Source organism: Polyodon spathula, chromosome 4, assembly GCF_017654505.1.
Source record: "Polyodon spathula isolate WHYD16114869_AA chromosome 4, ASM1765450v1, whole genome shotgun sequence".
In the NCBI taxonomy this organism is placed as follows: Eukaryota; Metazoa; Chordata; class Actinopteri; order Acipenseriformes; family Polyodontidae; genus Polyodon; species Polyodon spathula.
This window is the reverse complement of record NC_054537.1, coordinates 39432865-39457294: the sequence shown is the minus strand read 5'-3', so window position 1 is coordinate 39457294 and position 24430 is coordinate 39432865. Positions and strand designations below refer to the sequence as shown.

General features: G+C 39.2%; 1 long non-coding RNA gene across 1 annotated transcript in view; it reads left to right on the top strand.

Moving 5' to 3' along the window:
• LOC121313837 overlaps nt 1-23643 on the top strand; it is a 45953-nt gene extending 22310 nt beyond the window's left edge. Inside the window, exons 2-3 of the long non-coding RNA XR_005950048.1 lie at nt 22270-22678; nt 23607-23643. This is a non-coding gene — a long non-coding RNA (uncharacterized LOC121313837). The remainder of the gene's footprint in view (nt 1-22269; nt 22679-23606) is intronic.
• Nucleotides 23644-24430: the final 787 nt, after the last annotated feature.

The following is a 24430-nucleotide window of genomic DNA, read 5'->3' as shown; positions in this document are numbered from 1 at the left end:
CAATGACACCCGCTTTTGAAAAGTGTGCTCCTATTAGCAGGCATAAAAAGTACTTGTTCAGCAATTCATGGAGAGCTCTTGATAGTTACATATGTAACCTAAAAAAAACCATTAAGAACTCTGGGCACTTCATCACTATAAGTAGGAGGTCTGTCACAGACAGATGGCAGGCAATGATGTCACCTAGGATTATTCAAGCAGGGTCTACCACTGGAGAGACACCGCACTCAATTCAATTGCTATCTGTCTGCATTTATATTTTGTTTTTTGTTCTTGTTAGAGGGTGGCATGGATTTGTTTTTACATTTAATGGGGTGTTTTTTGGCTTGATGACATTGCTGGCGTTTAGCTAACAACCATTAATATTTTATTGCTGCATTCCTGTATATAAAGTGTCCTTGTTAGTTTAAAAATTACAAGATAAATACAAGCTGTAAGCTCTAGTGCTAGGACAAGGCTGTCATTGTTCTAATCCAAGGCTATCATTGTAGCATGGCCAGGTCCTGTTGTAGATGAGTACTATGAAGATTAAAATGACCAAGACAAGTACATCGTATTTTTTAAATGCCTGGTACATTAAAAATTAGAGGGGGATTTCAGCCCCTATTGTGAATTCATAGACTTAGAACTTAAACCCCATCTCTACAGCAGTTACTGTATAGTGTAATATTTCTTAGTACTTATAAGGTTTAACTTAAGTGTTATATTAGAGTACATGACTGAGTCATACATGCACAGGGTACACAGCTTTCAGTATTTTCAGCTTGTTTGTTTATGGGGAATTGGTTATATTTTATCAGTTATTTTCTAAATTATCTTATAAATGTTTTATTTACCAATATGAATACATTTTAGAAGTATTTATTCATTGGCACTCACATTGTCTCCATTTTTTTTAATGTTTACACCTAGTTGCGCATATGACTGCACGTTTTTGTTGAGAAGTTCACCCCTGGCTTCAGATGATGATATTTTCTAAAATTGAGGGTTTTTTTTAAAGGAAATTAAACAACATGGTGATTATTTTTTGTTTACCGGGGCATTTATACTTCTAAAAAATGCAGAAAGACTGTGCTTCACTGATTAATATTAAATTATATGACAAGTTGAAAACTGTGTAGTTTATGAGCAGCACATAGCAGAACTCTCCATAGACAGAAACACCAGACCCCAGGTTTGCCCATACTATTGTCTATTTATTTATTTTTTAATTGTATTTGCAAAATGTTAGGAAGCCTACACTGACAGTCAACATTCAGAGGGTGTGTTCTGTACTAGAACAAAGATTTTCTTTCATCAAGCAGAAAAAAGGTAAAATAAATTCATACATTTTTTCTGGCGGATTGATTTGGAACATTGTTTGAATGATAACATTTGAGGTCCTTTACCAGAGATTAAGGACCTTGTATTGACCAATTATGTTAAAGGTATGTTTAAAACCCTTTCTTGTTAAACTTGACTTCAAGTATAAATTCAGATCAATTGCCCACTGTCTTCTCCAGCACACAAATGACCTTGGTGGTGTTAGCTTTCATTCTGAATAACCATCTGTGTGTATCAAGTCTACTTGAAAGTGAGCATTAATCTCACGTCAAATAAGCTTCAATATCAGTGCTTGCATTCGGACAAGAGAATCCTCCAAAGATGTGGGGATGAGCAAGTACCCAATGATAAATCAATTCCTCCCTGCCCCTATGAATAGTGTACTTTTGGTTGTGTTTCTAAATAAAATATAGTTCGGTTTGATTTGTAAAAAAAAAAATTAAATTGTAACTTTTTGATGGCAGGGCTGGGAGGTTATATTGCCCCACCTGCCTGATTGTAACCCAATGTGCAGCAGGTGGCCAGGTGGCAGTTGCATAATTGATGATCAATTAACACTGGTCACCTGCTTTTTGTTCCTCTTTGTTCTTTGTTTGTTGCGTGGATAACCAAGGAGAGGGAAACAATGAACCAAACCTGAGGACCACCGCGTGTTTAACTGGGATCCTTGGGACTTTAGGGTAGGGATTTATTAAGGAGATTTAATCCCACCCCAGTTTATTTAGTCTGTGTTAGGGAGAAGGTTCTTGGAGTGGGACCTCCCTTTTAGTGGCCACCTTTTTATTTTATTAGCTGTTTTACCCACTGTATTTTATTTTGTATTTTTGTAATTATGTAAACGTGTGTGTATTTCCTTCCACACTACGGATACCATTGCTGGTACCCTAGTGGCGGCCACCAACCACTACACCTGACTGCCTTGTAACTAATAAAACCTAGATGCCTGTTCATTGTTTTCAAATTCAAACCCTCTGTCTCTATTGTCTCTCAGCAGATACCCACACAGAAACAGTACACTCCTATTACACTCATAGCCGTTTTAACTGCACTGAATAATGACAGCTGAACTCTGTCCAGAGATGAAATGTTGAATGACCAAGGAAACTTGTAAAACATAAACTTTCATACTTGAGTGGAAACTTCATGACTGGAATGACCCACTTACATTCCATGGAAACCGCCCTCCTCTCTGTAATGGACTCTCTCCACTCTGCTCGGGCTGCCTCCTGCTTCTCCATTCTAATTTTCCTTGACCTCTCCTCTGCTTTTGACACTGTTGATCATGATATTCTCTTCAATTTGACGCCGCCACGTTTATTTTAAATTGATTAAAATGACTGCAGCACTTAAGAGGGCGACCTTTATTAAAAAATACTACGATTTACAAATGTTGCAATATTTTATTACATGATTTATGACATTTTATAAGTATCGCGTTTGCTTATTTTCTGTAATACTGTAGCAGCGTGTGTGGCTTACCTACTTTGACTACAGCACATTTATCGGTGACAGTAACCGAGAGCCTATTAGGTGGGATTTGAAAGGTCAGGGGACTACTGTACCAGCGAATCAGGAGTGTGTATTGGTTGTTAAGAGGCTGGACAATGCTGGTGTGGCAGTTAAATCCAAGAGTGTGACGTAGTTGTTTTTCTGCACCAAAAATTACCTCAGAATATGAATTTGATTTCTGTAAAAACTACAGTATACCCTACTTGTTTTTTTGTTTTTTTTCTCACTATAACTTGCTTGTTTGTAATTTCTCTGCAAGAGAAACCAAAACTAAATCTTCTCATAGATAGTAAGCACATTGTTTTAATTTGTACGGGATTGGAATTACAATTGAACTAAAAACAAAACAACAAAACCACCTTTAAGAACTTCAGATGGACTGCTGTTCTGTATATAGTTTATCTTACATTTTCTTTCAGAACTGTAAAATAGAATGTGCTTACTATCTGTGTGTACATTAGTTTGCAATTTACGTGATAGGTTGAGGCTCCTGTCTCTTCGGGGGGCGTTACATGTGTGATGTGTGTGTTTTTTTTTTTTTTGTTTGTTTTGTTTTGTTTTTTTAATAGGGGAAGAAAAAAATACCTTCGTGTTTCTATATTGATAGTGGCGTTTATTCGAGGGCGGCCTCTATTATGAAGCTGATATATGACTTCGGCGTCAATACAAGGGCGTCTTTAATTCGAGGGCGGCGCCAAATTGAAGTAATACAGTATTTGCCTTGGCATCAGAAATTTGGAACGACTTTATTGAAAACAACATTGTCTGTTTCAAGCTAAACATAAAACATTACAGGGGGACAAGCAGCTGTTTCCAACAAAAGCAGTGTCGCTGGACACAAGCCTACATGTTAAACACCTGTCAAATTTGAGATCAAGTTTTGGCTGGCAGCAGACCCTACCCCTATCTGTGTAAGATGAAATGCGCCCAGCTGGTCAGAGACTGGGTGTAACCGTGCTTAGGAAAAAAGATGAATGTTACAAATTAATGTAATTAGCAAAACAGTTGAAGAAAAAAAAAGCCTGGTTGGAACAGTAAACAAAGCGAGAAGAGAGTTCTCTGCACAAAACTTAGTACTCCTTGAAAGCAATGACCAGGGTCCAGTTGCTGTATCTTACAATGTACTGGACATGGCAGCCATCAATTCCTTCGTTTTGCACAATGAATGCACCGAGAAAAAATACCATCTTATGATGCTAGCCACGGAGCTTTGGCAGAAACTTTTCCATCAGAAAGCTACAAAGTGGCAGGGACATACAGCTCAACCTGGATACAGTGCGCATCAAGTGACACACACAACAGGAAACAATGATAGGTAACTAAATGCAATAAAAATAAAACTTCTGATATCTGACCAGTGTGAAAGAGCAGTATGTGGAATGCACACGACAAGTTGATAAACGTTACTAATAGGGGCTACTTTGAAGTATGTTTCACTGAATGTACATTCCCGTTAGACGATGTGAATGGAGTTATTTTCTTTCTTTTTATTCTGTATAAATACATTATTTCAATTTTACAGTTGTGTATGTAGGCCTGCATATAACCAGTTTACAGCTGGTTAAACAATATTTTCTTTTGAAATGTTTATTTTATTATAGTTTTTCATTTTTTGAAGTCACTATGCAGTAGGTTAATTTGAAAAAAGCCTTTATGTTATTTTTGTAATTAATTGCTTAGTTTTTACAATTTTGTATGTACATATCGCAGTTTATACCTCTATACACAATATCTTCTTCTGAAATGTTTCTTTTATTAGAATGCTTGGCAATCTATTGCTGAACAAATGTGATCAACTTGTGAGTATCTTAGCCTCACGGCAAATGAAAGGATTCAAGATTGTGTCTCTTAACCTGCACATAAATTATGCCATCGTCATATACCAATATATGTTCAAAATATGTAAAATAATATTAAACATCAGCAGTGGAGAACTATAGAACAATTCATGCAATTATAAATGAAATGTAACGAATAAACAAGCATTTGAAATCAAACAATTTGCAGTGGCTCTCAAAAGTATTCACCCCCTCCTTGGACTTTTCCACATTTTATTGTGTTACAAAATGGAATCAAAATGGATTTAATTAGGAGTTTTTGCCACTGATCAACATAAAAAAGTCCATAACGTCAAAGTGAAAAATAAAATCTACAAATTGTTCTAAATTAATTACAAGTACAAAACAGAAAATAATTGATTGCATAAGTATTCACCCCATTGAGTCAATATTTGGTAAAGGCACCTTTGGCAGCAATTACAGCCATGAGTCTATTTTGATAAGTCTCTACCAGCTTTGCACATCTGGATACCGCAATTTTTGCCCATTCTTCTTTGCAAAATTGCTCAAGCTCCATCAAGTTGGGTAGGGACCTTTGGTGAACAGCAATTTTCAACCCTTTCCACATATTCTCAATTGGATTGACTTATTGAAGAATCCCCATAGCATGATGCTGTCACCACCATGCTTCACGGTAGGGATGGTGTTCTCAGAATGAGGTGCGGTGTTATAGGCTTGTGCCAAACATAGCGCTTAGCGTTGAGGCCAAAAAGCTCTATTTTGGTCTCATCAGACCATAGAATCTTCTTCCACTTGGTCTCCCAGCCTCCCACATGTCTTCTGGCAAACTCTAGCCAAGATTTGATTTGAGTTTTTTTTTCAACAATGGCTTTCTTTTTGCCACTCTCCTATAAAGGCCAGTTTTGTGAAGCACCCAGGCTATTGTTGCTGTATGCACAGTGTCTCCCAGCTCAGCAGTAGAAGACTGTAACTCCTTTATATAGAGTTGCCATAGGCCTCTTGGTGGCCTCCCTGACTAGTGTCATTCTCTCCTGGATACTCAGTTTTTGAGGACGGCCTGTTCTAGACAGATTCACAGTTGTGCCATATTCTCTTCATTTCTTAATAATGGACTTTACTGTGCTCCGGGGGATATTCAGTGCCTTGGAAATGTTCTTATATCCTACCCCTGATTGCTGCTTTTGAAGAACCTTATTCCAGATTTGCTTTGAATGATCCTTCGTCTTCATGATGTAGTTTTTGTTAGGAAATGTACTAACCAACTATGGGACCACCCAGAGATGGGTGTATTTAACCTGAAATCATGTGAAGCACCTTAATTGCACACAGTTGGACTCCATTCAACCAATTATGTGACTTCTAAAGACAATTGGTTGCACCAGAGCTTATTTAGGTGTGTCATAGCAAAGGGGGTGAATGCTTAAGCAATCAATTATTTTCTGTTTTATATTTGTAATTAAATTAGAACAATTTGTAGATTTTATTTTTCACTTTGACATTATGGACTTTTTTGTGTTGATCAGTGGCAAAAACTCCTAATTAAATCCATTTTGATTCCATGTTGTAACACAATAAAATGTGGAAAAGTCCAAGGGGGGTGAATACTTTTGAGAGCCACTGTGTCTATCTAATTATCTGTCTATCAATCTTATCTCCATCTATATCTAGCTATGACAATTTTTTGTTGTTCAAGGGTAACAGACCGACAGATAGGTATATAGGCCTATATCCAGAATCTGATACTCTGTAGAAGTTATGCTACATAATGTTTCATGACAGTTTGATAAGCGGTTGTCCAGATAAATGGAAACATGTGACTCAACTACAGTACATTCCCTTCACAGGGCATTTAATCTGCAGCAGAGAGAATAACAGATTCTAGATATATGGATAAATATGTGTGAAATACAGGCAAACGGTTAGACAACTCAGTAACTTGTTCTAAAGATAGGCCTTAGTGAGTCATAACAATCAAACAAACAGTTCTCCTAGTTCAGATACTTCTTGATTTCTCTGCTGTGGAGACAGTGTATCATAGAAAACATAGTTTACCGATGCCTGAAACAGAAACCTCATCATAGATACAAAGCCATCACCTGTTTAAAAAGTGTGTAGATCTGCAGTTTGGCTTGATTCCCAGGATCATTTTGTATGTCTAATTGGTCCTTTGCTTGATTGAAATCCTCCTGTCTCGCTCCCATTGCAGCCCCAGGTGTGTGCAGCTGAAGCACTGACAAACGCAAGCCTTGCACCCGTCTGAGGGGGGAAAAGAAGCATTGACAATGACAGAGGGCTGAAATCATATATTCCTATATTTAAAAGCTGCAGTACGTTTTATAACTTTTCTAATATTTTACTAGTTTGAAATATTTAGGTGTAATACTGCAATTTATATTTTGCCATATAATTGGATGTGTTTTTTCACAAGGTCATATCTCACACCCTAATTGCTCTAGGGACCAGCAGGCTTCATGTTCATTTTCAAACAAGGCAGCCTTTGAATGTTTGACAAAGATGCCAAGTTCAAATATGCTTAACATGATGAATGGAGAGTGGTAGTTCAAAATGCATTTTGTTTATTTTTCTGCTGTCAATTTGTACAATAAACCTTCAAGAAATTAACTGTAAAAAGAAAAAGTTTGACACAACCTTTGATGAAATTTCATCGTTTATGCATGCTGATGCTTTTAAGATCAACAAGTCGTCTGACCTGATCACATTTCTTAGATAGCAATACTTTAAACACACCATGTACTGTGACAACATACAGGGATGAAAATAAGATCATTGCATAGGATTTTGACCATTTCTGGTTTTACTATTATAATACACACTTGTTACCTATACACTGTGGCTAATCAGCCTAATTTGAAAACCTGGAATGGGGGAAATGCTATGTCAGTTATTGGAGGATGAGGTTTTTACGAAAGTGTTGCAAGTATTCTGTTGCACGAGATGACTTGACAAAACTGTACTTGCATTTATTAATCAAACTTTGCAGCTCTTGGAAACTAGTAAGTGAGCAAGTACTTCTACACTTAGTGAAACAGTGAAACAAGTTTGTCCCAGTTGTGTCTTGTTTAAATTGGCCATCTTGATATCACATCTAAATACAAATGTAGTGTAGTATTGTAAATGGGTCAACCTGGTAAAGAGAATTAATTAATCAGGTGAAGCTCAGATGAGACCAATGCCAGTTAATTACTGGCAGCATATACAGGTAGCATTCCACTCCTTTCAAAGAGGATGCAGAGAGAGTTCACTGCTGCTTGTGGGGGTGGGATAGAGCAGGAGCCAATAAAGTGTGTGTGTATAGCTTTGTGTGATGGACTCTTCCTAGGAGTTTTGCACCAATCATTGTTTTTGTTACGGTTTCTTTTTTATTGTATTGGTATTTTAATTGTTCATAGTGGCTCTCAAAAGTATTCACCCCCTCTTAGACTTTTCCACATTTTATTGTGTTATAACATGGAATCAAAATGGATTTAATTAGGAGTTTTTGCCACTGATCAATACAAATTCATTATAAATACAAAACAGAAAATAATTGATTGCATAAGTATTCACCCCAATTGAGTCAATATTTGGTAAAGGCACCTTTGGCAGCAATTACAGCCATGAGTCTATTTGGATAAGTCTCTACCAGCTTTGCACATCTGGACACTGCAATTTTTGCCCATTCTTCTTTGAAAAATTGCTCAAGCTCTGTCAAGTTGGATGGGGACCTTTTGAAGAACAATTTTCAACTCTTTCCACATATTCTCAATTGGATTGCGGTCCGGGCTTTGACTGGACCACTCCAGGACATTGACCTTTTTGTTTTTAAGCCACTCCAGCGTGGCTTTGGCTGTATGTTTGGGGTCATTGTCCTGCTGTAAGATGAATCTTCTCTCAAGTCCCAGGTCTCTTGCAGACTTCAGCAGGTTTTCCTCCAGGATTTCTCTGTACTTTGCTGCATCCATTTTGCCCTCCATCTTCATCAGCTTTCCAGGCCCTGACGGAGAGAAGCATCCCCATAGCATGATGCTGCCACCACCATGTTTCACGGTAGGGATGATGTTCTCAGGATGATGTGCGGTGTTAGGCTTGTGCCAAGCATAGCACTTAAAGTTGAGGCCAAAAAGCTTTATTTTGGTCTCAGAATCTCCCACAATGGGTTTAATACTTTTGAGAGCCACTGTATGTGTATATATACTGTGTATATATATATATATATATATATATATATATATATATATATATATATATATATATATATATATATATATATATATATATATATGTGTGTGTGTGTGTGTGTATATATTGTTCTGGGGACCAAATGAGTTGACTTTAATCACTAAAATCCTTATTTTTTTTGTAGTGGACTACAAGTGGGCTGGAGGAGGTGGCATTGTTCACTAGTTCTGCCTGTGCTGTGGGCTGGAGGAGCGAGCGTTGTTCAGTAGTTCTGCCTGTGCTGTGGACTGGAGGAGGTGGTATTGTTCACTAGTTCTGTCTGTGCTGTGGGCTGGAGGAGCGAGCGTTGTTCAGTAGTTCTGCCTGTGCTGTGGACTGGAGGAGGTGGCATTGTTCCTGGATTTTGCTCTACCTGTTTTCTCTTTCTTCTGCCCGGATCTTTGTGCATTTTGCAGCAGACTGCAGTAACACCTTCTCTCTCTTGTTTAGGGTGAACAGTCCTGGAAATTCTATATTTTACTGAAGCAACCAAAAGTATTGGCTTTGTTTTATGTCTATGGGCGCCCATGGAAGCCCCATGTGTGTGGATTCTTTTGTAGATACGTTTTTGTTTATTTCACATATACTCTTGCATTATTGTCATTTCGTTTAATTGAAGGGAACTGCAATTTGGGGAACTCAACTTTGGTGTTTAGATTTATATAGTGTTTATAGGGGCCCTCTGCCCTATGCGAACTTCCAGAGGGTGGTGTAGTCAATAGAGCTGCCCCCCACTCCAGTGAAGGGGGTGTCATCTACATATGCATACTGTTACTGTTAATTGAAAAGGTATATTTTCAGGAGTTATAGCCACCCTATTGAAAAAAGTCATGACACAGCAATGATTTTGATGAAGTGAAATATATTAGCTATTGATGTAATGCAAAAGGATAATTACACAAGCACATCATTTACATGTATAACCTGGCACAGATCAATCAGAGCTGTCAAGAGTAACATAAAAATTTGATCTCCATGACATACCATATAAACTGTACGCACATGTAAAAATGTTTGACTTTCAGACAGATAAGTAGAAGTCTCTATATACCACCAGATTCTGATATTTTCAATAGCTTGTGGTAAAGGTCATTAGCAAGTTTCATCACAATCGGACAAATGGTTCTCTCAATGTATGTACAAATGTAAGTATGACATACAGACCGTCAGACAATCTCTATACACATTCACATTGTGATACAATCAATATTTTGTCCTAAAGGTGGTCCTTATAGTAGAAGGTTTCACCACAATTGTAGACATTACAACTCTTGCACAGTTTCCTTTTTGTTTTATAGACTTTATTTTCATCATGACACAAGTGAAGCCCATTGTGGAAGGGTACTGGGTAATTCACCGATACATGGATGACAGAAGGATGTACTTGAAACACCATACAGGTGCCCAGTTTTATTTAGTGATGTTTTTCTTTCTTTTAGCCTGCAGAGGGCAATGTTGTCTGTGGCTTGCCTACCAGCGATGGTAGACAGGACCACAGGAATACAAAAATTGGTAAACAGTTCGCAGGTGCTCAAAAGATTAATCAAAAACAAAAGGCAAAAGAAAAAAGGAAAATAGAACACAGTAACTACAAAATAAAGGTGCTGCACTTGGCAGGGTTACCCCGACCGTCGCTACCTGCACTGCCCGGGTCTCTGTCCTACAATTGCTGTTTCCTCAGCCTACTGTCACTATATGTATGGGGTCTGCCCAAGGTTTCCCTGGTACCACTACTTTTTTTTGTTATTATATTATATATTTTTTGTTCTCTTTTAGATTTCTTTCACGGTTTTTCTCCCCCTCCACACCCTTCATAATGCTTTCAAAAGTGGTTTTACCATGTGGCAGATGATGAAAGTTCTGAGGGCCCTGCACACGATCTTCCACAACTTGCCAGCAAGGAGAGAAGACTTCTGCACTCTAATCAAGTCATCTGTATTTCCCTTACCATTCTGTGTTCACCACTGGATTGAGAACCTGCCTGTGTTAGAGAGGGCTGTAGAGGTATGATCATCAATTGTCAAGTATATGGATGCGGTGAAGACAAAAAAGCTCCCAAACCCTGGAACAGCTTCATTTGACACTATCGAAGCAGCTCATCAAGAGCAACTCATCATGGCAAAACTCCACTTCTTCATAGCTGTCTCTAGGACCTTCAGTCCATTTCTAACAAAATATCAGATTATTATATTTGGTTGGAATACAGTTTTTTTTCACTTTTTTGTTTTTATTTTTATTGCAAAATTGGTCTTAAATTGCATTCCAAGTGGGATTAAAAAACGTCTTAAAAAGTCTTACATTTTAACATAAAACCTTGCAGATACCCTGCCTTTAAGCTTGATCCCATTGACTTCAATTGCCAGTAGAGTGGTATATTTATTGAACATGATTTAAGTCTTCAGGTTCATTTTCAAACCTGCTTGATGCTAGCCTCGTGTAGTTCTTGTATTATTGTTTGTAATACTTCTGGGAATGTTATAAATATGAGGATGTCGTCAGCAAATTGTAGGTGATTCAAGTAGGCTCCCATTGATCTTCAGTCCCTTATTTCCCCAATCCAGTGTTTTGAAAATGTCTTCTAGGATGGCCGTGAAGAGTTTTGGGGAAATTGTATCTCCTTGACAAACTCTTAAAACTCTTAAAACTTTTTTTAATCTTGATTTGGTCTTACAGTGGATGTTGCATTCTTGTAAATGGTGCTGATCAAGTCTCTGTACATTTTCTCAATTCCTTGTTTTTTCAGAGAGCTTAATACAAATCTTGTGTAAACAGAGTTGGGCTTTTTCATAGTCAATGAATCCCAAGCAAAGTGGTAGTTCGTACTCGTTGCTGGTTTGAATCACTTGCCATAAAACTTGAAGATGATCCATTGTGCTAAATCTACTCCTGAATCCTGCTTGCTTATTTGATTGGGCAGAGTCAAATTTATCTTGAAGTCTGTCAGTGAGTATCTTGGTAAACGTTTTGTAGATTATAGGAAGTAAGCTAGTCTGTAGCTCTTGAGGTCTTCTTTATCTCCTTTCTCATGTAAATTATCACTGATGCGTTCCAGTCATTTGGCACTTTCTTTTGATTAATACAATCTGTAAAAATACACAACAGTAGTTTTGTCAATTCTTCGCCTCATTGTCAATCATTGTGCCGTCTTCTCCGGGTGCCATTCCTGTCTTTTTATGTTTGATAGCATGTTTCAAGTCTTCCGGTAGAACAAAGCCAACACATTGCCACAGTGCCCCTTCCACTTTGACCGAGTATGTTATTCATGCTTTCATAGCATGGCTGAACCTGCCAGAGTCAGGGGACCCCGCTGTACTTCACTTTGAGAACCCGTTGTCAACCTCCTGCCACTTTGAGGCAGTGGAAGATGGACTTTAGGAGGGGTCTCTCTCTCTCTCTCTCTCTCTCTCTCTCTCTCTCTCTCTCTCTCTCTCTCTATATATATATATATATATATATATATATATATATATATATATATATATATATATATATATATATATATATATATATATGTGTGTTAAAGTTATGTGTGCCAAAGTATGTACAGTGGTTTGCAGAAGTATTCACCGCCTACCAATAATGTCACATTTTGTTGAATTACAAATAATGTATGCACAGTTTCTTAAACAAACTTTTTTTATTCAAAGCTGTAGTGGTTAAACTGAACAATGTTATATGAGGAGGTTAAATGTCATAAAAACTTGCAAAGAAAATGTACAAAATGAAATGTATTGGTTGCATAACTATTTAGCCCCTTAAGTCAGTACTTGGTAGAAGCACCATTTCAGCAAGTCTTTTTGGATAGGTCTCTACTAGCTTTGCACTGTAGGATGAAGACATTTTTGCCCATTCTTCACGGGAAAATTACTCCAGTTCTGATAATCTTGTTGGCGTTCGTCGATGGATTGCAATCGTCAAGTCTTGCCATAAATTTTCTATTGGATTCAAGTCAGGGCTGGGCCACTCGCGAACATTAATTCTCTTCTTGTTCAACCACTCCAGTGCGGCTTTAGCTTTGTGCTTTATGTCATTGTCCTGCTGAAATGTGAATTTCCTCCCCACTTTCAGAGTCTTCGTTTTCCTCAAGGATTCTCCTGTACTTTGCACCATCCATTCTCCCCTCTATCCTGGCAAGCTTCCCAGTCCCTGCTGAAGAGAAGCATCCCCATAATATGATACTGCACCACCATGCTTGACAGTTGTCACAAGGTGCAAGTGGCCTGTGCTCCATGGTGCTGTCTCAGGCTGTGGTGATGTGATAGTGCAGGTGTTCCGGGTGGTAGTGGTAGCTCCAAAGCTTCAGCTTTCAAATCCATCTCAGTATGCACACAAAATACAAATCAACATGTATGACTTTACTGTATCAGGGTAAGGGGCCATACTCATGTAGCTGCGTCCCCTTTGTACTGCTAAATGCATCCCTGTGATCAATACGGTGCTACACTCTATCCAATCGGCGGACGCAACACAGCTGATCACAATAGAGCTGTTCAGCAGTCTTAAAGGTATGCCCTTTCACCAAGATGGCCGACCTCCTGTTCCATCATACCATTGAGTTGACCCATCCCTGTGACGGCATACCACCAACCTTAGTGCCCTTCCTGGTCAGGAGGTAGATTTACAGTTTAGATTCATTCTCTCCCATTTACAAAGACCCATTAAATTCTCTGGTGGCAAACAACTGTGTAATGATTTCAATTCTTCCATCCGCTCAGCCAAATAATAATGTTTCCTTCATGTATGCAGTTTCTGCAGTGACGACCATTCCCATATTATCTGCCTGCTTTCCTCTAAATGACAATCGATCATCTTCATATCTTCTGCTCCCATTATCCGTGTCTTGTCTGAGGCTCAACAAAACCATCATGATCGTAATTTAGTTTCCTACCTTATTTCTGCACGTTCTGATTAATTTTCTACTGGACTGAAATACATTCCATCATCCTTCTTATCTCTTCTGATATTTCCAAGGGCTTCATGGAGGGCCGCTTCCCAACTCCCCTTTCACTCAATTCCGAATCAACCCTATCAGCATCTCCACTAGTAAAATTTCAAGCAAGAAGCTCTCTGCCACCTGCAGTTCTTCCATGAGCAGTATCAATTCCCTTCTTTCCTCAGATCAGTTTTCTGTCCACTATATCGTCATTTTTGATACTGTCCACTCCATTAAAACATATGTAAGGGGATCATGATTAGCCAAAGCAGACATTTCCAATGCATTGAAAGTCATGCCCATACATCCTTCCCTCCCCCATCTCTTTAGTACCTCCTGGTGGGGGCAATTCTATGCTGCAACCCAGATTGTTTTCAACTGCTGCAGCAGCCCTAAGGTCTACAATTCCCTCTCTGAAGCCCTCTGCTGGATTCTACGAAACATTGATCATGACCCCTTCCTACTACACTTACTGGATGGCTATCTCCACATTAATACATCTTCTGAGGCCTTTTCCTTAATCAATGGTTCTCCAGTGCTTGTTCTCTGGAAATCCAGTTTCTCCCCCCACAGCATAAATCCACAGCCCTCCTCAAGCTATTCCCCATTGTTGTTGCAGCCTACCTTTGCTCCTGCGATCTCTCTCTTATCCCAGACTCTCACTATCTCCAAAACAGACCAGCTCTCAAACTGGCTGATTCAAACATTTTTTCCTGTACTTTGCATCATCCATTCTCCCTTCTATTCTGACAAGCTTCCCAGTCCCTGCTGAAGGAAAGCATCTCCATACACCACCATGCTTGACAGTTGGGATGGTGCTGACTGGGAGATGTGCAGTGTTGGGCTTGAGCCAGATGTAACGCTTGAAATTTAGACCGAAAAGTTCAAGTTCAATCTGACCACAAAACCCTTTTCCACATGTCTGCAGTATCATCTACATGCTTTTTCACAAACTCCATATATGCTTTAAGATGAGGTTTTTTGAGTAATGGCTTCTTTCTTGCCACCTGGCCATACAGGCCAACTTTGTCTAGGGACTGGCTTATTGTTGATGTGTGAACACTGACTCCCATCTCAGACACAGAACTTTGCAAATCTCTCAAGGTCATTGTTGGCTTCAGAGTGACATCCCGAACCAGTTTCCTGCTTGTCCGGCTGCTCAGTTTGGGAGGGCGACCTGATCTGGGTAGTGTCTGGGTGGTATGATGCATCTTCCACTTCTTAATGATGGACTTCACTGTGCTGAGAGGGATAATCAGCACCTTTGAAATGTTCTTGTACCCTTCTCCTGCTCTGTGCTCCTTTATCACTTTATCCCTGACTTGTTTCGAAAGCTCCTTGGTCTTCATGGTTGCTTTGTTGGATCACTATGTGAGTTGCAGCTTGAAAGTCTTTATATACCTGAGGGAAATTATCTACAAGTAAAATCACTTTGGGTACACACAGGCTTTGTGATGTTTCAAACAAATATTTTGTTCCTGAGCTGATTTAGGGCTGCAGTAGCAAAATGGTTGAATACTTATGCAACTGAGATAAATCTGTTTTTCACAGTAAATCTTACTTATTTATATTCTATATGCATTTTTTAACTTTATCAATGTGGAGTGGTTTGTGCAGATTCTGCATGTAAAGTCTAATTTGAAAGCATCATGGAGTACGCTCAGGTGCCAAAAAAATGTGAAAACTTTGTAGAGGGGTGAATACTTCTGCAAACCACTGTATGTTCAATGAAAGTGTCATTCATATTAGCTGCATTTTTTCACGTAAAAAATGTATTTATTACACATAAATAAAACACATGTAAAATTAGCAATATAAACCCTGTGTGGGAATTGAACCCAAGACATTCTTCCCATGCAGCTTGCAATGAAGACACCCTAGCTTTCACGCCACAAAGTTTGTACTTCCATTTTGCAACATTTGCAAGTAGTAAAGTTACAGTAATGAGAAAAAAGATTTTGTAAATATATGTATTATCCTGATAGTATTGAAAGCTTTCATATGATTTTGTAAACTATCATAATAAGCTTGATTCGTTCATTTTGTAATGTTTTCATGTTTAGGCAGTAGTACTCAGGGAGATGGTGTTGAATTCTCAAAATGTTTGTTTTATTTGAAACTACAGAGAATTCCTGTCAGGGGCCGGAATTCACATCACCGTCAAATAACCCTACGTTTTAGTCTTGGCACTTTCACTGCATCTTCTCTCCGGTCACAGCTCACAAAATCTCACCCACAGTTTCTCATTCAAGTTCAGCACTGGACTGTCTCCAGTTCCAAGTCTCATGCGCCCCCTTATATAACCTCCCATCGTATCCCGCTGCTGTCCGGCTCATCAGCCAGTCACATCCATGCTCTGCAACCACTGAAAACAGCAACACACATTCTCCCCACTCATTCACTCACTCCCCCATCCCATGCTAAGCAACGGCATGATCCGTTCCCTTTACAATACATGTAACATGAAAGACAGACCAGACAAACTGAACAGACAAGAAGTCCTACAACAAAGCAATTGTCCAGGTTGTTACAATATCTATTTTTAATTTGAAATAAAAAATATGTGAAAGCATAACAACCTTTATGTACACAAATCTTCACTAATATACAATTGAACAAAAACTGTTAAGTATTTATTTTCATTTCATACAGTATTAAATGGCAGTGTTTCTATCTGATAGTTAAAAATAAATATCAAGATAGATAAAGAAAGAAATACATGTGTATGTATTGATTTATGTTTTCATTTAATTCAATATGTATTAATGTATTTATTTATGTTTTACTTTTACCAAATATATAAGCTTTCCTTCAGCATAGCTAATTCTCAGAAATTAACGTTTCTTTTTGTCCAGTGGGGGCCACAAATAGTGTTACTCTCTTCAACCAGTATCGAGAGGAAACTGTACTTCCTTGTGCCAACAGGGACCACAGTGAGCATTACGCTGAAAGGAAACCAAAATTCTTCAGAGATCAAAATCAGAATCTCAGAATGATGAGATGACTCTAAATAAAATCTCCAAAACAATTTCCAAAATGTAAAAAAAAAAAAAAGTCTCGAGAATTCTCAGCCGGCTGACTTCATCTTTCAAAATACTGCTTGTTTTCTCAACTAATTGTGTAGCACTGACAGTAACACAACACGCTTGCAAACTGGAGGTTATAGAATAAAATTCTCCTACACATGCTAGACCTTTTTTATATTTATATTATAAAAAATATATGTTTTGCAGGCAAATGTTCCATTTTAAAACAAAAATAACTGATTTAATATAAATGATATATATGTCAAAATAAATGTGTTCCCTAGTATATTTCCATGTTAATTGTCATTAAACTCGGCTGTCCTGTAATATACATATGCGTGGATAAAAGTGCATGCAAAAATCTGCAAAAAAACAAAGGAGGAAATTTTTACCTTCCTTTGGAGACTTATTTCTCCTACTGTATGACCGGTACTGACATTTTTTTCACATTTCACTTTTGCAACACCAATACCTTGAAAACATGTAAAATATCCTTGCTGTATAGAGAGTCTCTGGCAGTTCTCACTGATAACTTGGCATGAGGAACTACCTATGTTGGGTTGCTGTGACCCACCCCGGTATAACCCAGGTACATGGTTTCACACTGCGCGAGATTGTGGGATTGTTAGTTTAGACAATCCTACAAAAACAACATGTTTATTATTCAAAATTGACAAATTAAGCTGCTCTCTCTCTATTAACATCATGTGCATATGTAGGCCACCTGGTAGGACCAAGGCTAGGAATTCTGTTTTATCAGCATTGCTGCATAAAATTATGTATGTACTCTGATCTATGAGAGGTGAAAGTAACACAAATTAAAGAAAGACTGTGCAAGCATCAAATAGCAAATATAAGCATCTAATATTAAAATGTGCAAGCACTGATTAAATACAAGCATCGAATATTAAAATGTCCAAGCATCAAATATGAAATATGAAATATAAGCGTACCAAATTATCAGTTCGGTTCAGGGTATAGGTAGGTAATTGAGAGCTCCGTTGGAATTAAAACCAGCAGGCATGGGATCCCCAGGATTAAGAGGGTATGGAATATGGATAAGAGGTTGGCAATCATTGTTGTAGTGTTTAGCTTATTTTTTGTTTACAGCTTCATAAACATGCCAAGGCCAGTTATATGCTTTATACAGTCCTGTATTTATCTGGGTACTGGTGGGAGCCTGCTTATGAAATGTGCACTTAAAGCAATGTGTTTAAGATAGACAGTAGTGTAACCATTTAAGAGTTTGAGTCATATGAAAATTGGCAATAAATATAAATCAAAAATATGTTTTTTTCTCTTGTATTTCTTGCCAGGAACATAGAAGGCAAATGCAATAAGGTTCTGCATGTTAAATGTGTAATATTTCCACCAACAATGTAAAATTACAAAGTATATAGTGCATGCACTGCCAAATTTCCATCAGTTTCGTACACTGTATTTAAGGGGAAAATTGTATTTCACTGCACACAACAGTTATGACTGAAATTATAGTAATGTATTGTTGAATCTGCAGCCATGCATCATTTGAGAATACTACTGACCACATAAGCTTTTAAAGGCCAAATCCAAATCTGTTAACTTTAATACCATCAGACAGCTAATCTCTGAAGATGTCGTAGCTTGAATATCTATGCAGCATCTTCAGAATTTCAAAGCAGGTGGCAAATTTGAAGAACTGGTTTGAGGTGTATTGAAGAGAAAACTTGGCTGGCAGCACCTCTCATCCCGTCCAAAATTTGCAGAGCTCCTTCAAATGTTCTCCCGAACTAGCACAAGGCATACAAATGTGAATTTAAACAATAAAATAGTTTATTTTTTGTGTAGTAGGCTTTTAAAGTACTGTATTCCTTCGAAATTTAAGATGCAGCCCAAATTTTCCTCCCTCAATTTGAGGAAAAAATTAAATAAGTCTAATCTAATAAATACACATTTACAAAGATACAACCTCAATTATGCATATGGAGGCAGTTTGCAGCCATCTGCTATCACATAGAGCATTACGGTTATGTGCTGCTTCTCATTTCCATTCGTGATTACTCACACCTGTTTTTCTCCCAATTTATGAGATGTGGGATTACTCGGCATGTCAAAAAATACAGGGGTCTGTGACAGAGAAAGAATTAATCTTGGTTATAAATCGCCCTCGCGACCTGTGAGGGCGATGTGTAAAGAGAACAGTGTGCCCTGGACTGGAACCTTAGCTCCCTCTGCCCCTCCTATTTCTTTCAATCAATCAATAAATAAATAAATCTATTTCATATAGCTCCTTTAACAATGGACCACCATCACAAAGTGCTTTACAAGATAGTGAGGAACAATGCATAATACATTAAATACAAGCAGTAAAAACAATGCAAATACATAAAATACAGGTATAATACATTAAATACAGGGCTAGGATGTGAATTCTAAATATTGTGGATACGTGTGTCATACAGAATCATACGAATAAGATGGAGTGAAAAAACCTGAAATAAGAATTTAAACAGCTAATAACAGATATCAGGCTTAAAGAGCACTGAAATTAAGAGAGAACAAGTAGGTCTTGAGAGATGATTTGAAGCAAGCGACTGGGAGCTGCAAGCACTAAAGCTGGGAGAGAGTTCCAGAGAACCTGGGCCATAACGCTAAAAGAGCGCTCTCAGAGTGTGGTGCATTTTTGCTTGGCTATAACCAGCAGGCCAGAGTCAGGGGACCGCAACTTGCTTGCAGGGACATAGCGGTTCAGCAGGTTGGAGAGATACTCTGGACCTGTGTGATGAAGGGCTGTGGCAAAGTGGTGAATACGTGCAGGTGAGTGCAGTGCAGAGTGGATAAATGACACAGACGATGATGTACAGGTGCAAGGGTGTTTATTAAATTAATTAAATGTCCAGAGCCTTATAGCAAACTTGCAAATAATAATAATGTTGGAAGTGGTACAGCGGCGTGTATCACTTCTGATTATAATCCCACGGGTTTGACCCGTAACCCAAAGTCCAGTCCTTTCACCCACACAAAACACAAAACACAGACACAATTCCAACAGTGCGTGATTTTAGTGCGCGTGGTGCAAAAGACAGTTCCTGTAGTGTAAACGGTGAGTGGTGATATCCGGGTTTTACACTGGCCTGCGGCTGCAGCTCCGGATCGTGCTCAATATTCTTGGTGAGAAACGACACACAAGACAAACAGTGTTAATACACAGACAAGCAGAACACTCATGGTTTTTCGTATAAACAAGACGGGCTCCTTCTTGGTTATTTGGCTTAACCATATGCAAAGGAACAGATCACAAAGCCACGCCCCCCCTATTTATACTCTCGCCCATGACCCCTAGGTTAACAAGTGCATCCGCTCCTCCAATCCTCAGATGCCATGCCGTTTACTGTCCGGGTCAGTGAGCTTGGGTGCCGTAGCTCCGCCCCTTTCCTAAATGGCTGACTTCCACCTACCCTTCGGAATAAATTGTTTTGCCATTTGTTTAAGGTTACTCTGTTCCTTCTTTCTAGTGCCCTCACAGGTCGGGAAGGAGATCTAACACCAAGCATCATTCGATCACTGTCACAAGGGCCTTGTAGGCAAGCAGGAGAATTTTGAAAGTAATTTTGAACTTTACAAGTAGCCAGTGCAGCTGGGCAAGGTTACTATCCAGAAGTACACCAAGGCTTCGTACAGTGGAGGAAGGCACCAGCAGACAGTTTCTAAAGTTCAAGGAAGAAATATTGAGATTCTTGAGTTGAGTTTTTGATCCTACTAGAAGAAGTTCAGATTTGTTGGTGTTGAGCTGAAGAACATTGGCAGACATCCAGGCCTCGATGTCTTGGATGCAAGTTGAGAGCTGACCCATGGCAGAGGGACATTCAGGGTCTAGTGTTAGGTAGAGCTGGATGTCATCAGCATAGGAGTGAAACATGAGGCTGTGTTGGCAGATGAGGTGACTCAAGGGAAGCATGTAGATGTTAAAGAGAAGAGTCCCAAGAACAGACCCTTGAGGGACACCGCAAGTGACCAGGTTTGCGTCAGCAGTGCTTCCATCATAGAAGACAGACTGCATGCTTCCGGATAGGTAAAAGGACAGCCAGGAGAGACAAGTTCCAGAGATCCCAACATACTTCTGAAGGAGGTCAAGAAGAATGTTGTGATCTATGGCAACAAAAGCAGCAATTAGATCAAGGAGGACAAATGCAGAGCTTCAGCATTAAGCAGAAGATCATTTACAATCCAGAGCACAACAGTTTCGGTACTGTAATGCGGCCAGAAACCAGACTGCAGAGATTCAAGCAGATTTATCTGTGAGATCTTTCATCAGCTGACTGGCTACAACCCTTTCAATAGAAACCCTTTTTTGGAGAGAAAAGGAAGATTGGATATGGGACGGAAGTTAAATAAGACAGTCGGATCAAGGGAGAGTTTTTTGAGCACTGGCGTTACTCAGGCAGTCTTAAGGAAAAAAGGGCCTATTTCATAGCCCCATGCATTACAAAGATAACACAGACATAACAAAGGAGGTAGCTGCTTCTACATGCAGCGCTCAGAGAATATCACAGACATTTGCAGAGCTATTTGAGATGTTATATTAATAAAATAATGACTTGGATTGCATTATTTTGTTAATAAAACAAGTGATTTATCAGTATGCACATCTATAAAGAAGTATGTAAGAAATACAGCGAACAAGGGGAGGGGCATGGCTGTAGATACAGTACTGCGATTCAATGCCTTTTAAACCTCTGAAAAAACCATTTTAAACAGCGTTTGTGAAATAAACAGCACATGTGAAAATAAATTGTACCTGACGCATCTGACAAGCGCTGAATAAATGGACTGCAAAGAGTTAAAGCAAATGCTGAGACATTTTGTGATTCAAGAACAAAAACATTGGGCAACGCTTCTTCCCTACCTCCTTTTTTGCGGTGAGAGAGGTGCCATAAAGTTTGACAGGGTTCTCTCCCTTCGAACTCTTGTACGCTCGACAGCCTCGTGGCATCCCCAAAAATACAGTGAAGCATGTGCTCCTACTCGGAGATCGCTTGAATTTGGTTGGTCGATTGGCCCAGGACAACCTAAAATTGCCTCTGCATCAGCAAGAGCAAAAGTACAGTAAAAATGCACGTATTCTAATCTTTTGGCTAGGAGACAAAGTGCTGATGCTCCTCCCCACATTGGAAGCGAAACTGTGTGCTAAATGACAGGGGCCATATGAGGTGATTTGGACATTAAGCAGCCCAATCGCCAAAATGAGCGTAAAATTATCGTGTTAATTTATTGAAGCCCTGACAGGCAAGGGAGGCCTTATTTATAGCCCTAGGCAAAGTAGAGGATGATATAGGATCCTGTCTAGCACCAGAGACATTCCAATGGGGGAATAGTTACTTCCAGATCAGCAAAGAGAGCTGTGTAAGTTCATTGAGTTCAATTATGTTTTTCTTACCCCATAGAACTAACCTTGTTGAATATGCTATTATCACTCCTCCAGGTGTCACAGTTCGAGAGAGACCTTACCGGATCCCAGAAAGTCAACAAGGTGGCATTAGCAAAGAGATATGGGCGATGCTCAAACTTGGGGTGACTGAAACTTCCAGGACCGAGTGGTGCAGTCCGATTGTGATAGTCTCCAAAAAGGAAGGCACCAACCACTTCTGCATTAATTTCCACAAGGTAAACGCTATTGCCAAGTTCGATGCCTGCCCCATGCCTCTGGTCGACGCACTTCTCGACAGACCTGATGAAGGGATACTGGCAGTTATCATTAACCCACAGCTCTAGTGAGAAAACTGCATTTTCTACTCCTAATGGTCTGTTCCATTTTATAACCATGCTGTTTGGGCTTCGTGGTGCGCCTGCTGCCTTTCAGAGACTGATGAACCAGGTCTTACATCCACATCGTGAGTATGCAGTAGCGTATATTGATGATGTGGTTATCTACAGCTCCACCTGGTGAGAGCATCTGGCTAGGATCACAGCCGTCCTTCAGTTTCAAGGGTAGCCCAGCATTTGCCAAAGTAGAAACTCAATATTTGGGATTTATTACAGGAAATGACCTGGGGGTGGTCTTGTCCCAAAAGGTAGACAGAGTAGAACACCCCATCATGTACCTCAGTAAAAAGATGCTCCCCTGGGAGCGCAACTATTCAGTAGTCAAAAAGGAGTCTTTGGCCATTAAATGGGCTACTCACACTTTACGATATTATCGATATAATCTGGTCACAGACCACGCCCCACTCAAATGGTTAAGCACAATGAAGGACAGCAATGCCCGGATAACTCGATGGTATCTGGCATTGCAGCCCTTCATGTATTATATGATTCACCATGTAGGGAAAGACCACCAAAATGCAGATTGTTTTTCCCGGGAGGGGGGTGTAATGGGAAAAGTAGATTTAGGCGAGTATTCCTTCAGCTCCACTCTGAATGGTGGAATATGTGACAGAGAAAGAACGAATCTTGGTTATAAATCTTCCTCCTGACATGTGAAGGCACTGTGTAAAGGGAACAGTGTGCCCCAGACTGGATGGTCTGGCAAGTCATTCCAGGGAAAGGTGGAAGTCGGCCATCTAGAAAGGGGATGAAGTCATGGTACACCAAGTCATTGCCCCAGATGGGAAACAATGTGGCAATCGCGGATTGGAGGAAAAACGGTTGCACACGCTAACCAAGGGGGCGTGACTGACAGTATAAAAGGGGACGTGGCTAAGCGATCTGTTCCTTTGTTATGGTTGAGCGAGAACCCCTGAAGGAAAATAAAAGGTAACCGTGAGTGTTTAGTGTTTGTTTGTTTTGTCGTTTCTAATTGTACTAATTTGTTTTTATTAGACAGCTAACACGTACCGGGAGCTGTCGCTTAAGGCCGTCACCAACCCGGACAACACTTCACCACTGTGCACTAATAAATTGTATTTCACCACTTGCATGTTAGCACTCACTCTGGACTTGTGATTGTGTTTGTGTCTTTGTGTGCGTTTATCCTGTGTTTATTATTTTGGGACTGTAACCTGTAGTTTAAAACAGTGCAATACACTTTGCTGTGTATTACCTGGGATTATTATTTACTGTCGCAATGATCTGGATTACAAACGGGAATGAATAAAGAATTGTTTGGACAGTGAACTTTGTTGTCTGTCATCTGTTACACACTGCATCACTTCTACACCTGTACACTGCAAATTACTTTGCCACAGGGTCTGATCAGCATTTCCAATCTGTCCAAGCTAGTACTATTTGTCAGAAACATTGAAATTGTAAAAGCTTCTCTTTGAATTCCTCAGGAAGCTAATGATGCTTCTTTTGGAAATGGCTGCTTGTGTGTTATGGATGAGTCGAGATTGTGCAGCTACATCTTGGTTTGTCTTTTTTTGACAGTAAATCACGTTGTTACTTGTGTATTCAGGCAATGACATCTTTATTTGTCTTTTCTCGGCAGTCTGTCATACTGCTGTTTGTGTACTCAGGCATTCACATCTTTTGTTGCTGATTTTAATACACGCATCACTACTGTACTCAAATTTAAGACACAGGCTATTTGTGAAAAGCAAAAAATGGTTCAAAAAGTACATCTTAAATTGTAAGGAATACGGCAATTCATAATTTAATTACCAGATTTTTTTAAAGACATCTTTCATCATAGCCCCATGATAAAA